This window comes from Panicum hallii, chromosome 6 (assembly GCF_002211085.1).
Source record: "Panicum hallii strain FIL2 chromosome 6, PHallii_v3.1, whole genome shotgun sequence".
In the NCBI taxonomy this organism is placed as follows: domain Eukaryota; kingdom Viridiplantae; phylum Streptophyta; class Magnoliopsida; order Poales; family Poaceae; genus Panicum; species Panicum hallii.
This window is the reverse complement of record NC_038047.1, coordinates 7,347,010-7,363,353: the sequence shown is the minus strand read 5'-3', so window position 1 is coordinate 7,363,353 and position 16,344 is coordinate 7,347,010.

The window sequence follows — 16,344 nt, the reverse complement described above, 5'->3', positions numbered from 1 at the left end:
TCTAGTAAACCCATAGTTGATGGTTGCAAGATGGACGCTTTATCTATAAATTTTCAACACTAGAAAAATACTTTGCATCCAAAGACAACTGTAACCCAATAATTGGGCCACTATGAAAACTTGAAGCTTCAAACAGCCACTTTCAAATTTAAAAGCAAAAGGCACGCAAGCCTGCCAATTGTGTGTAGGTGATGCATGAGAGCATCTCCAGCAATTCCCAATAAACATCTCCCAATAAAATATTATTGAATATCCTAATACTATTTTTATGGGTTATTAGGGATATACTTTTACAGTTTCCAATAATATCATTCCAATGCTGGGAGAACCGAAATTCTCCCTTTATTTGAGGGGAGTTGGGGTAAATGATTGGGACGAACCACTAATTATTGGGGAAAGGGAGATGTATTCGAGAACTGATGGAGTATATCTTTTCTCAATATTGACGATTTATTAGGAAAAGGGAACTGCCGGAGATGCTCGTTGAAATATTGGCTCAAACCACTAATTATTGTGGAACAGAAGATGTATTCGAGAACTGCTAGAGCATATTTATTCCCAATATTGATAGTTTATTAGAAAAAGGAAACTGTTGGAGATGTTCCACGCCCATATGCCTGTGCTTTTAGCACTAATATAACAAGGATGTAAGTTACGTGATTACAAGTTGGGTGCACAGCTTAAAACAAGTCTATGGGTGGTGTTAAGTTCTTTTTACAGCACTAACAACTCACGAACATAGTTGCAATTGCATTCATATTTTACTATTATAAGTCGAGCAATAATACATAAGTTGTTTGACAGATCAATCTTTCTGACATCCGTGAGAAGTTTCATATAAAGGCCAAAAGTTTTCTGATGATATGGTTGAGCTCTGGTATACGTCTACATAAATCATTTGTTTCTACATTAACACTACATCAATGGAAGAACATCATTGTTCCAGGTTCCATGTGGTGACATGCCCCCTATTCAGCACGAGTTCTCGTATTTTCAGATATTTAGTTTTCAGTGCTACTTAACATGTTTGTTGACAAGGAGACATTTGTGGTACCTTTTTCAATATCAAGATCTGTCAGCTTGGCCCGTTGGTGTGTTCATACGAGTAGGTTGTATTTGTGTATGTTGGTCTCTTAGTATTACAAATAAAAAACGTTATTGTTGCGAGCTTGTGTGGCTATTTACAGGGCGCAATTGAATAGAACAGGCAGGGTCTATGTGTAAGGAACATGACCCCATTAGGTTATGATTGTGATTTTGGTGATTGCGTGACAATATAGTCAATGGGACTAACAAGTTTGTGAGCTATTTCTAGGTTCCATGGATGGAGTCCATCCATATACAAGATGGTCTAAATTGCTATCAAGATATTCAAGTTGCAGTGAAAATGCAGACATGATTTGGACTAGGTTCAGCATGTATTCATTCGTCGGTTAAACCGACGGCATCATATTTGAACCGTGCGGTGCATTAGACTCCGCCTCGTCTAACCCTAGAGGCGCGGGCTCGACCTCATCTGACCCCGAGTGTACGGACGCTGCCGCGCACGTCTCAGGGACATGGGGCCACCGTGGGAGTTAAAGCTCACGTCGGAGGTCAAGCCTCTGACATGAGAACAGGCGGATGCATGCCTCAACATGACCTCCAGAGGTGACAGGCCATCACGGTGAGCCCCCGTCGCTCGCCGCGCTGGGGGTTAAGCCGCAAAACATACCGGGGGCTCACGCCGCCCATCTTGTCAGAATGCACGTCGCCCGCTGTGCACGCCGGGGGCCCTATAAGGCGCACATCGCACGTCACACCAAGGAGCGGCGCTGGAACACCCCCTGCATCATCTACAGGGCCCATGGGGCCCACTTAAAGGGAAGGAGAGCAGTGGGATCCCGGTGCCCCTCCTCTTTTTTACTCTCTTTCTCATGTATCCGACTCTTGCCCCTTGGCTTATAAAAGGGAAAGGGAGGACCCCCGTATGGGGGATCGAACTCTCAGATACTTACGCACTCGCATGACACTTTGCCCCTAGAGATTTGGGAGCCCGTTCCCTCTCTTGACCATTTGTAACCCCTACTGCAAACCAGTGCAAGAACATGAGCAACCCGAACTGGACATAGGGACATTCCAGCCAAATCGGTATAAACCCTTGTGTCTTCTTTACAGACCATCCGAGCCAGACATGCAAACACAAATTCACTAGTTGGCAGTTTGAAAACCCAATAGTTGGCGCGCCAGGTAGGGGCCTTTTGCGCATCTCGTCAATTCCACCAGGCTGGGGATGGCCAACCACGCTGGAGGATGGGCCCCTGGCGCGCTCGTGGGTTTCGGGAGCCTGGACTTCATCATTTTTGATGTTTTACCACCACGCCCACTGAGGGATACCACCGAGGTGGTGAGTTTGTAGGTAGGGTGTCGCCGAGATTAGGAACTCGAAGGTGTAAGAAACACAATGTTTAGATAGGTTCAGGTCGCCGAGAGCGTAATACCCTACATTCTGTGTGGCTTGTATTGCCTTAGGTGTTAATCAGGTGATCTGATGTATGGAGGGGGTCCCTGCCCGCCCTTATGTAGTTTGGGGGGACAGGGTTACATGGGAGTCCTAGTCAGATACGAGCTCAGGAGTCCTACCCGAGTAGTATTCGGATAGTTTTCTTCTATTCCGACTAGTTTCACTACCGTATGAGTAGTTTTACTACGATACGAGTAGTTGTTGACAACGGGGGCCCCCGACAGGCAGTGTCTCCCTCATCATCAAGTTCTCCCGAACTCTGACTTGAAGGTGCAGTACTAGTCGACGAGTACTTTGCGTCTGAGTCCAAGTAGTGTTCCAAAATGGGGCCCCACCCAACAGGCGGTGGCTCCCTCATCTCCGAGCTTGAGAAGATGATCTAAGTCCTTCTCCAAATCAGAGAGGGACTCAGACCGTGTAGCCTCCTCAGATCGGTATGAGTCCAATCCGAGTAGTCCTTGGTTATGCCGATCGGCTTGAAGCCCTCAGGGTACTTGTAGCTGCTGAACCGTGTAGAGAAAGCTGGAAAATGGTCGCTGTAGTCAGTACCTTCTGTCTCGACTTCTTCGCGCACTTTGCGCCTGGAATCGATCACGGACCGTGCATCGCAGCCTTCATTGATGCGCTGGCACAGATCTTCTGGAGGAGGCCGATGATTGGCCTGTCGCGGGTTACCTCCTGGAGGTGGCTGCTGCCTCCCGCTAGGGGCCTGACTCCCGCGAGCGTTGTCGTTGTTGCTGCGCTGAGGTCGAGGACGGCTGCCTGCCGTTCAGCTATGAGCCTGGCTTCGGCTTTCACCCACACGCTCCTCCTTGAGGGTAGATGCCGGGTTTTGCTGATCAAGCTGAATCCAGGCCCTCTGCGCGTAACAAAGTGCTTGACGCATGTTCGGATCGTTACTATGCTCGAGTATGGCCGTAACCCTGGCGATGTTGACCACCGGAGTCCTGAAGCCTCGCTCGCTTACGGCAGTGAATTCGGCGTCAAGCTCGCGATGCATGGATCGCATGCGCTCATTGACCCTCCTTCGGTGAGCTGCGCGAGCTCTGTTTCGGATCCTCCGTGCCTCACGATCGGCGTCGTTTTCATCGCCGGTGTTGGCTGTGGCCTCATCTTTGGATACAGCATCGAATTCGACGATGGGCAAGTCGCCATCATCCTCGCCTTCTTCCGCCACCAGCACCTAGTGTGAGATGAGCTCATCAGAGCTCGCGTCGACTAGCTCAGTCGACTCCTCCGCCACGGTGGCTAATGGCCTACCCTCCTGAAAAGGCAAAGGCTCGAGGTGTGCCACAAGTCTATCTTCGGCCTCGAGTAGATCAGAAAGTTTCATGCCCTTCCAATGCACGAAACGCCCCTCTGAGGTGGAGGTGATCATCAGACCGTTGGCACCAAAACATCCGAAGCCCCCCGACGTGCGGTGGTTTCGGGCTTTCTGAGTTGGAGTAGAGTGTCCAAGTCTTCCTCCAATGTGGAGAGGGACTCGGAGATGTTGGCCTCCTTGAGATCAGTGGCCAAATTGCGTAGACCGAGTCACGATCAGCTACACGAGTCTTTAGATTGGAACAAGTCCAACCCAAGGAAGGTTGTTGCAGCGTCGGATGAAGTCGCACTGGAAGTAGACTCCTCGATCCTCGTAGCAGATCCAAGGATTGACAAATTGTCGAGATCATCAACGAACTTGTCGAGGTTTCTATGAGAACCCACCGTAGGAGTTTTCAGTGTCATGTTGACGAGGAATTGACAGAAACTGCCTGCACCATCTGCGACGCAGACCCACGAGCCAAAAACAAACATCATACCCTGAGAAGGTACTGACCTGGTGAACTGGAAAGATGCCATCGAGTTCACTAGTGGATCTTCGATGCGCTCCCCTACCTGGCGCGCCAGCTGTCGGTGTTTTACCGGCTGCCCACCGAGAGGTATCCTCGAGGTGGCAAGTTTAGGTGAGGAGACGCCGAGATCAGGAACTCGAAGGTGCAAGGAACACAAGATTTTAGACAGGTTCGGGCCGTGAGGTGCGTAATACCCTACGTCCTGTATGGTGGTTTGTATTCCCTTGGGTGTTGATGTTGTATTTTGAATGGATCCCTGCCCCCCTTATATATCCGGGAGGTCAGGGTTACACGGATCTAGTCAATACTAGCCAAGGAATCGTACCCGAGTATAACTCGAGTAGTTTTCTTCTGTACCGACTAGCGTTATCTCCTACTCAAACGAGTAGAAAACAACATAAATAAGAGATAAGACGGGTTTTATCTCTTAACGCTGTTTAAACTATGTTATGTACACAGCCCCGTAGCCCTGGGTCTGACACCCCGGTGTGATTTGGGAGCAGCAACTCATCGAGGCTGTCGACAAACTTGTCGAGGTCGTTGCATCAACTTGGTGTAGAGGCCTCCGGCTTCCTAGAGTCGGTTAGATGGCCGTTTCAACCACCCGAGCCATTGGCGACGTAGATCCAGGAGCTGAAAATGAATGTTGTGCCCTCGTTGAGCATGGTGCTGGCGAGGTTGAAAGATGGCATCGAGTTCTTCAGTGGATGCTCGATGAACACCTCTACCTGGCGCGCCAACTGTCGGTATTTTACCGCCAAGCCCACTGAGGAAAACCCCCGAGGTGGTGAGTTTGTAGGTAGGGTGTTGACGAGATTAGAACTCAAAGGTGCAAGGAACATAAAGTTTAGACAGGTTCGGGCCGCCGAGAGCGTAATACCCTACGTCCTGTGTGGTTTGTATTTCCTTAGGTGTTGATGTCACACCCAATTTTGAAAAGGTATCCGAATGCATCTTATATGTGCGCCAGGATCAAGTTCCACACATATGATAGACGTCACAAGTGTATACCCGAAACAATGCAATAATAAAATAGAGTATAATAGTACTTTATTACATGACCGACAGTCTTAACCTTAAGCAAATAAATAAACGTTTATATCTAGCAGTGGACTTCAACTTCACAGGCAGATGACTGGGAGACATACGCCTAGTACTCTTCAAAATCTTCAGGGAACTCCGGACAATTATCTTGTTCTGAGCAGCATTGGTTTTAATAAAGCAAGCGTGAGTACACTTATGGTTGGTACTCAACAAGTGGAGTAAATTATATGACATGCAAGGCTGTAATCAAAGAAAAGCTGACATGGTTTGACTGCGATGAGCATTTTTAGTTGATCAAGTTTTATTAAGCAAGCATTAACTAAATGTAAGTATATCCACAATATAAATAAATAAATGAATAAATAAGGAACATCAGTTTAGATCATCTCTAGGTTTAATTATCATGTGAGGGTCCAAGCCGCTCTTAACCGTGAGCACGACTGATATATTAGTTTTCACTCTGCAGAGATTGTACACTTTACCCACAATTCGTGTTTCCTTGATGCCCGGGTTCACAAGGCTCTTAAACACTTCCAAGATGAGTGGCAGGGATTCACTACGAGGTCTTTACAAAGATTCCCTAACTTGCAACGGTCCGCTAAAGTTTCAGGCCGCAGTGGTCATAACCCTCCCTAATGAGGCGGTGTCTTAGCCAAGGACTATACACAATAGCCTCCAAGAGGAACGAGCTATATCCCATCAACGCACTCCCCTCTTGCCCTTTCGGTAAGACCATTTCAAGCTAAAGTTTGTAATTAATTAGCCAAGACCAGAGCTATATAATATTGTGGTTGCGCTATTTTCCTGAGTGGTTTTCCATGTTCCAATTAATGAAATGATCTTAATTATCACCCATAAAGTATTTCAGAACATGAGTAAACCAGTGTAGCATGATTTCAGATTATCCAACCAAAGTCTAAGTACTAGCAACTAGCGTAGCTACAACATAAAAATAATAACCAAGGTTTAATCAAGGAAGTTCAATAGAAACTAGGCACATCCTTAGTTTGGGATCCATCATATTCTAGACACATGCATGCATATAAAGTAAATGTGTGTGTTTATAAAATTATTAGGATTGAAGTGTGATCAAGGACCACTTGCCTTCGTCAAGAAAATGCTGCTGCTCGGGAACGTCTTCAAAGCTCGGCTCTTGCGGACCCTCGAACTACGCACCGTCTATCATAGCACACAAGTACATACAAGCAAACAAATATAATAAATGAGAAACAGTATACCAAATAGTATAAATAGAGCAAAATAATGTTATAAAGCTACTGTATATGCTGCAAGGGTTGCGTGAGCGCAAGAATCGATGAAAATAGAGTTAAAACGGAGAAGTTATGGCTAAAACATGATTCTAGGGGTTTATTTCTAGAAGTTTTGAAACTAGAAGGGCTCTGACCAAAGAAACTGAGGGCTAGAACATAATTAAACCTTAGATCTAGGGTCTAGATTGTAAAATAGAAGGGTTTAAGATGGCGGGTTCTATTTTTGAAAAAGATAGGGGCCTAAACAGAAGAAAAATAATCTATTCGTGAATACTTTTGAACTGCCGTGGACTGCGGGTTGATTTGTATGAATCTCTGGGGCTAAATTGCAAAACTACCTCAGGTTGACCGGTATCTGGTTCTATTGACTTGGGTTAGATTTAATCTAACCCGTTGGATCGGGATCCTACGGCGGGGAGCGGCTGATGGCGCGGGGGTGGCGGCGCTGAGCGCCGGCGGTGAGGGGACGCGGCGGCGAGCGGTGGCGGTTTTCTGGAGTAACGCGTAAACACGTTTCTGAGCGTGGTTTAGACTCGGGTTTGGTCGGGGAGGAAGAGTGCGAGGCGAGGAACGCATCTAGGGGCTCGGGGGTGGCGACAGTGGCCGGAGATGGTGACCGGCGGCGAGGGGCGGCTCGGGACGACGGCGAGCAATCTACGAGCACGAGAAGGTGGGGCAGAGGGGAAGAAGTGGCTGGCGAGCATCCTCACAGCAACACGAAGCTCCTGGAGTGTTTGCTCGATGGCGGGGAGCGGCGGAGTGACGGGAACGACGGCGGCCGGAGCGCGGAGGCGGCGGTGGCGGGGAAAGCTTTGGCTCTTAGGGTTTTTCGGGCGGAACGGCGACTGCGGCTTGGGGGAGAAGCTAGGGCACGACGACGCTTTAAATAGGGCGGCCGAGGCACCTAAGCGTGCGGGCTTGGGGCTTCGCGCGGCGGGCATCCACGCCGAAGGTCGGGGACGACCCTGACGGGCGGGCCCCGCCTGTCAGCGAGAGGAGGGAGAGGAGTGGAAACGGGCTACGCGGAGGGACTGGGTCGGGGAAGCTGGGCCGCGCACAGGGGAGAGAAGGGAAGGAGCCAACGGCTGCTGGGCCGCGCGGAGGAGAAAAGAGAGGGAGCTGGGCTGGGCCGCATGAGGAAAAGGAATCAAGCAGTAGTATGATATAGATCTACTGCAAATTCGGAATACTCCTCTTCTATCACACACTAAAATATTTAATTATAGGATGTGAGTATCTTTTATAATGTGTTCATCCATCTTTAGGGTTTTTCGAGAATTTTTCAGATTTTTCTGGCAATTATTCTCTTTTTCTGTAAAGCTAAATCCATTTATTGGAAAGTTCTAAAAATCTATTTCTCAAATTCCAAGTATTTTATTTGGATTCCTCATGACCCAAATTACCTCCCAAGTTTTCCTCGGAATTTTTAGGATTCTTGTGGATATATTTTTCATGGTTTAAAAGATTTATCTAGACTTTTCTAGATTGATTTTAAGCTTGAAAGTATGTTGTAAAAATGAATTCATTTTCTTTTCATCTCGAGCTGGACTTAATTCATTTTTGGTCCAATTCGCCCCAAGACCGTAGAACCGTGCTGTTGAGCTCGGCCATCGCCGTAATCTCATCATCTGCCATGTTTTGTCGATAAAAAGTAAATCAAAAGTTTCTCCTTGAGGTACTGAAGCGAACACCCTTATTCTTGGCTTTTGCCTTTCCTTTCCGAAGCTTAATAGCTCGTCAAAGCTACCTGACTGACACTCGCCGTCGATCATCTTGCTTCGCCAAGCTGGAGTTATCTAGAAGCCTTTTCATTTGCCCTTTCTTTCTTTCTTTCTCTATGTAGTTCCTAATATCTCATCGTAGTCGGACCAATTCGTTTCTTTAGTATCCATCATGTTTCCTCTATCCTATCCGAGACCATAAGATGCTCCATCGAGTTCCTCATTCTCTAATCCTTCTCCCCAATCAAATCATGCTCGACACATAGCTGTAGCCCGACTTTGGTGTTTTCCGATGATGGTCCAATGTTGTAAGTGTTAGCTCTGGCGACCTACGTCGCCGCTGCATGACCCTGGCCTGCCTTGCCAACACCTAAACCTGATCCGACCCAGTTCGCCCACCACCATCCCCATCCTCTCTTTTTCCTTCCTCGACACGACAGCTATGTCATGAAAAACTCAACTTTCCAGTGCGTGCGTGCTTGGACTTGCCGATCGAGTCCAATCTAGCCACACATGCCCGACCTCATCCTATTCTTGTATGTCACCTGCAGACCGAGCTAGCTGTTCGTGATGTGCTATTTTGGATTTCATCCGAGACTGGATGGCCGGCATTGCTAGCCTCAGTTTGCGCATCATGCAAGCCCAACTGTCCGTGTTCAATAAAAAGATTCAGTTCACTCGACCCCTCTCTCTTTTCTATTTCATGCTCTCGAACATCCTGTATGGCTTCGAACAGCTCATTTCTTTTTTCGACCTTGCCCTCCCGAACTCCCCAGCCCAGCTCAGCATTCCTGCCCAGCACCCGCTTCGACCTTCAGCCCAGCCCGACCTAACCTGTGTGCTACCCAGTCCACTAGCCCAGCCTCATCACCCTATAAAAAGGCAACCCCACGCGACCCCCTTCTGCATCGCCGACCCTAGGCCTCCACCACGAACCCCTATTCCCCGCAGCCCCCTGCGTTGCCCCTCTCCCGAGCGTACGCCGCCACCAGGATCTGAGTAGAGGCCGCTGTCACCCCTCTGCGTGACCAAACCTAGCGCCCGCCCCTGCACGCGACATCAGGCGCTGCCAGGAATCACTGCAGCATGCCCGCGGAGACCTGCTCCGCCTCCCATCGCCAGGATGCAGTGCTCCTCCACACCCTGCCCTGCCCCTGCAGCAGCGCCCCTTGCAGCCACGCCTTCCCCCATGCAGCTGTGCCCTGGCCCCCGCACACCCCTGCAGCCGCGCCACCCTACCTCCTGCACCGCCCAGGCCTCCTCGCTACAAACAGAAGCGCCGCCGCCTCTTCCCAACGAGATTCCCGCCGCCATGGTGCCTCTCCGCCATGGGTAAGAGGTAAAATCGAATCCCCTCATCGCTGTCTTTCTTTTCCCCCGCTCCCCATGATCTCCCATGCCCAGAATCACCGGGAATCCGACAAATAGTGGGCGCCGACCACCATGGGAGCTTGTTGCCCAAGCTTTTGCAATTTAGCCCCTGAAAGATTCTGTAATTCCTGCAGTTTTCTATGTCTTGCAAACTTCGTAGAAAACCCCTGGATCTATTGCATCTTTTCAACCCAGCCCCACCAGTGGTCTTTTTCAGATCTGATCCTAAACTTTTCCTAATTTGCGAGCACTGTTTCTGTATCTTGCAAATCTTCCCTGGTAGCCTCTAAAATCTATTGTTAATCGCGAGTAGGTTCTTGCAACCTTGTTTCATGCGTAGCTTCCTCGTTTTAGATCCGTTTCGATCCGTTCATTTTGCATTAGTCTTCTAAAACCATAAGCTATCATTTTGTAGCTTGTTGCATCGTAGTTCCTATTTTTAAAATTAAAAATAGATTTAATTTGATTAATATCCTCTCAGCTAGTTTTTTCCAATTAAAATTCAATTCAGTCTTTACTCCGGTTTTCTTAATTAATGTTAATTTGATTAATATCAACTTAAATTTATTTTAATTATAATTTGTTTAGTTCAACACGAATCATAAAGTTATGCGTTTAGATGCTCTCACAAGTTCTTTTCTAATTAATTATTTAATTAGTGTAATTTGTACATAGACAATTATATATAACATTTGACTAAGTTGTATCTCATCTTTATAAATGCAAATATAATATGAGTTAATTATAATTAGAGATATTCTCTTTTGAATATCTTTTATATTAGTTTTCTAAATTAAAATAAATAAAAGCATATAGTTCTTTTATTTATTTTATAACACAAATCTTCTGATATTTGTTTCTTTTCAACCCTAGCTCCATTTTCCTTGTTTCTTGCGCCCTCTTGACCGTAGCAATGAGCCCTATTCTTTAGTATGCTTTTTTTAAGCTTTTCTTTCATTTGGTGTGTTGTTCTTAGTTCTTCTTGTTTGTTTGTTTGTTGTTGTGCTTTGGTTCGATGCTTGTGTGACGTTAGAAGGAGCGTGATCCAAGAGCTTTGAAGATTTAGAGTTTTAGGAACAAGAGTTGAAGACTCTGAGCAGCTATTCACTAAAAGAAAGGCAAGTGTTTTCTTGATCATTCTTTTATCGTAACAATTACAATAATACAAATTTTCTTTTATGCATGCATGTGTCTTAACCTGATGGATCCTAATTACGGATATGCCTAGTCTTTATCATCATTCCTTGTCAACATAGGTTTTATCTTTGTTGTTGGGTAGCTTCCTATCAGACTCGGGGCTATGGGGCTTTGTACATAACATAGTTTAAATAGGATTAAGAGATAAAGCCCGTCTTATCTCTTATTTATGTTGTTTTCTACTCGTTTGAGTAGGAGATAAAGCTAGTCGGTACAGAAGGAAACTACTCGAGTTATACCAGGGTATGATTCCTTGGTTAGTATTGACTAGATCCATGTAACCCTGACCTCCCGGATATATAAGGGGGGGCAGGGACCCATTCAAAACGGAACATCTACATCCAAGGGAATACAAACCATCACACAGGACGAAGGGTATTACGCGCCTCGCGGCCTGAACCTGTCTAAATCTTGTGTTCCTTGCACCTTCGAGTTCCTGATCTCGGCGTCTCCTCACCTAAACTTATCACCTCGGGTATATCCCTCGGTGGGCAGCCGGTAAAACACCGACACTTCCTGCTTAGTTGTTATAACTGGTTCTGCTTTGGAAATAATTTATAACCATGATGACAACAATGATAATGCTACACCTATTTTATCCATGTTCATGCTCTTTGTGTTGTTAATTACAAGATCATATATTTAATCAGAACATGGAGAACCACCCAGGAAAATAGTGCAACCACAATACTATATGGCTCTGGTCTTGGCTAATTAATTAGAGACTCTAGCTTATGATAATCTTACCGAAAGGGCAAGAGGGGTTGCATCGAAGGGGTATAGCTCGGTCCTCTTGAAGCTTTATGATATATGGTCCTTGGCTAAGGCACTTCCTTATTAGGGAGAGTTATGACTACTTTGACTTGAAATCTTAGCGGATTGTCATAAGTTAGGGAATCTTTGTAAAGGTCTCGTAATGAATCCCTTGCCACTCATCTCGGAAGTGTTTAAGAGGCTAGCTACCTCGGACAAATTGGGAGACATGAATTATGGGTAAAGTGTACAACCTCTGCAGATTGAAAACTAATATATCAACGGTGCTCACGGTTAAGAGCCGTTTGGACCCTCACATGATAATTGAACTTGAAGATGAATTAAATAGTGGACCATATTTATGGTTGTGGTTATGCTTCTGCTATATCTCTTCTATTTCTTTTAATGTGGGTTGGTACGAACTTATACCTTAGTAATCAGGTGCTAATAAAATTTGACAAGCTAAAATTGCTTATTGCAGTAAGCCAGTCAGCCTTTTCTTGATTTTGTCCTTCATATCATATAATTGCCAACACTTGCTGAGTACGAACCATAAGTGTACTCACACTTGTTATAATTGCTGCTCAGAAGAGAAAGTTGATGTGAAAGTCTTTTAAAGATGATGCTGAGTTCTAGGCCTGCACAACCCCCGGTCGATTGCCTATGAAGTTTGGAGTCTTCATTTCCAGGATAAGCTGTATAACTCTGATAATCTTTATAGTCTTTTAATTCTCTTTTTTGATACTGTTGCTGATTATTCACTGATGAAGTCACTATATGTATGGAACTTGATCCTGCCATACATATAGTAACGCATTCAGTTTTGTCGTTAAAATTGGGTGTGACATCTGCACTATTGGGGATGCTGCACCGCAAGAAGTCTTTTACGACCCCAAAGTTGGGGTGAATATGATGTCCAAGACTTTGGCAGATCACATTGCACCAGAAGAACCCCTGACTTTTCATAAGCACTAGAAGTGGATCGATGGCCAGATCGTGAAGAGCACAGGAATCCTCCATGTTACGCCCTTGAAGATGGGACGTAACAAGGTGTTCTTGGATTTTCACATCTTCGATATCCCTGAAGATGAAGAGTTCGTCTTGATTGGGCAGCCAATAGAGCTACCTGTCAATCCAAACAGAGACCGAACAAGCCTCGAGGTAAAGGTTGGCAAAGACGGAATCCCGATCAGCCTAGTTCGTTCATGCAACACCATTGCAGAAGCTAGACCGGAGCAAGACCTAGTGGAGGAAGCAATGAGCATCATTCAAGAGGGGACAACTCAGCCCAATAATGCAGAAGATGCCATTCACTTCACCTAGGAAACAGATCCAGACGGCCAGAGTAAGCTCAACGAAGAAGAGAAACCGCAACCTCCTCTTCCTGAGTTGAAGCCGCTACCTTCTGGTCTGAAGTATGCTTTCCTCCACAACAACAGAAGCACGCCAGTCATCATCAGTGATAAGCTGACAGAGAGTGAGACTCGGCGGCTCGTTGCAGTCTTGGAGAAGTACCGATCCGTCATCAAGTATTCTCTGCAAGACTTGAAGGGGATCAGCCCCAACTTATGCACCCATCGCATTCCAATGGGACCGGACCATAAGCTGTCAAGAGAGCATCAGCGACGGCTTAATGATGCGATGAGGGAGGTAGTAAAGAAAGAGGTTCTAAAGCTACTGCATGCGAGCATCATCTACCCTGTGCAAGACAGTGAGTGGGTCAGCCTAGTTCAAGTAGTTCCAAAGAAGGGAGGCATTACAGTAGTCCAGAATGAGAGAAACGAGCTCATACCTCAGAGGACATTTACTGGATGGCGGATGTGTATCGATTACTGGATGCTCAATAAGGCCACCTGGAAAGATCACTTTCCTCTCGACTTCATTCATGAGATGCTTGAATGGTTGGTAGAGCACTCATTCTTCTGCTACCTTGATGGATACTCTGGTTATCATCAAATTCCTATTCATCCAGATGATCAAAGTAAGACTACCTTCATCTATCCCTACGACACATTCGCTTATAGGCGAATGTCGTTTGGCCTTTGCAACGCACCAGCTTAATTTCAAAGGTGTATGATGGCGATTTTCTTCGACCTGATTGAGAATATCATGGAAGTATTCATAGATGACTTCTCAGTCTATGGCAAGAGCTTTGAAGAGTGCCTTGAGAATTTGTACAAAGTTCTCAAGAGTTGCCAAGAAATACACTTAGTCCTTAATTGGGAGAAGTGCCAGTTCATGGTAAGAGAAGGGATTGTCCTTGGAGAAAAAGTGTCAGAAAAAGGGGTAGAAGTGGATCGGGAAAAAATCGAGGTCATCGAGTAGTTGCCGCCCCCGACGAACGTCAAGGATGTTCGGAGTTTTCTTGTGCATGCAGGCTTTTATTGGAGGTTCATCAAGGACTTCTCCCATATACCCAGGCCTTTGACAAGTCTTCTTGCCAAAGAGACCCCATTCAACTTCGATGAGGATTGCCTCATAGCCTTCTACACCCTTAAGAAGGCACTGGTGCCCGCACCTATTATACAACCACCAGATTGGAATCTTCCGTTCGAGATCATGTGCGATGAAGTGACTACGCCATCGGCGTAGTGAGGGTCAATGCAGAGACAAGCAGCATTATGCCTATCATATGCTAGTAAGACATTGATCGGACTCCAGTTGAACTATGCAACAACGGAGAAGGAACTTTTAGCATTGGTATTCACCATTGACATGTTCAGATCCTACCTGGTTGGTGCCAAGGTGATAGTATACACGGATCATGCTGCACTAAAGTACCTCCTAACCAAGATGGATGCCAAGCCATGACTCATCCGTTGGATTCTGCTCTTACAAGAATTTGATTTGGAAATCAAGGATAAGAAAGGAGCAGATAACTGTGTGGCTGATCATCTCGCAAGGATACAAGTCAAAGGATCAGATTTACCAATTGATGACTACTTGAGAGATGATACTCTTCTGAAGATCACTACATCCAGTCCATGGTATGACAACTTAGTGAATTTCATGGTGACCGAGAATATACATCTAGAAGAAGACAAAAAGAAGTTGATTCACCTTAGAAGATATCACCTATGGAATGACCCCTATCTACTTAAGGTTTGTGCTGATGGTTTACTGCGCCGCTGCATCTCGCTATGTGAGACCCGTAAGATTCTAGAGTGTTGTAACTCCTCGCCATATGGAGGGCACTACGGAGCATTCCGAACCCATGCTAAAGTTTGGCAGAGTGGATTCTTCTAGCCAAACATGTATGGAGACGCCAAAGAGTTTGTGTGGCGATGCCCAAGATGTTAGAAACACGGGAACATCAATTCCCGAGATGCTATGCCACTCAAGAGCAACCTTCAAGTGGAGATCTTCGACGTATGGGGAATCAACTTCATGGGTCCCTTCCCTGTGTCAAAGCAGTGTGAATACATCTTGGTGGTAGTGGACTACATGTCCAAATGGGTTGAAGCACTTCCCTGCATTTCGGCCGACTCAAGGAACTCGAAGAAAATATTCTAGAAAAGCATATTTCCTCGCTTCGGAGTTCTTAGAGTTGTGATCAGTGATGGAGGCTCACACTTCATTGATAGAACATTCAGGTAGTGTCTTAGCGAGTTGGGAGTAGATCACTAGGTTGCAACTCCATACCATCCCCAGATGTGTGGTTAAGCAGAAATGTCCAATAAACAAATCAAGAATATTCTATAAAAGACAGTCAATGCCATGGGGGAGAGATGGAAGAGCAAATTACCTGAGGCACTCTAGGCATATCAAACTGCATTCAAGACCCCGATAGGAATGACACCGTACCAACTGGTTTATGGCAAAACTTGCCATTTGCCAGTTGAACTTGAGTTCAAATCCCACTAGGCGATCAAGAGGTGAAATATGGATCTCCAATCAGTTGGAGTCAAGAGACAAATCCAAGTAGCTGAATTGGAAGAATGGAGGGAGAAGGCCTACCACAGCTCCAAGCTCTAAAATTAGCGAACGAAGTGATGGCATGATAAGCGAATCAAGATCAAGCACTTAAAAGAGGGAGATAAGGTACTGCTCTTTAACTCTCGTATTCGTTTGTTTGGTCATGCTATGCTTAGAAGTAAGTGGCAAGGGCCTTACCTAGTAATTAATGCTGCCGATCACGCCGCTATAACCCTCCAAGATAATGATGGGAACGTTTTCAAGGCCAATGGCCAAAGATTGAAAATATTCCTCGAGCCCAAAATACCGGAACTCAAAGATATAGACGTCTACGAGTTATCCGAGCTAGAGCCCACATCTGTGGTCATCGCCAGACCTTAAAAGTGCCATATCTTAGGCTAGATTTCTTTCCCTTTCTTTCTTTTCTTTATTTTCTCCCATTGTAGCCCATTGTGCACCCATAAACAAGAGATAGGAGAGATAGAGAGATGCTTTAAGAAGACCGAAGGCCACACCTGACAAGGTGGGGCCAGCCTGCCGGCCTACCCCAGGCCGGCCAGCCTGGCCTTGAGCCCGAATTCAAATGTTCGAATTTGAATCAACGTTATTCGGGATCCGCTTCGCATCTCCGAGAGAATTGGAAGGAGGAGCATCATTTTAAATCGAAAGCCTCCCCCTTCTTCTTCCTCCTAGAAATTTCCAGCCTTCCTCACTTTGAAACTCTCTGAGATCAC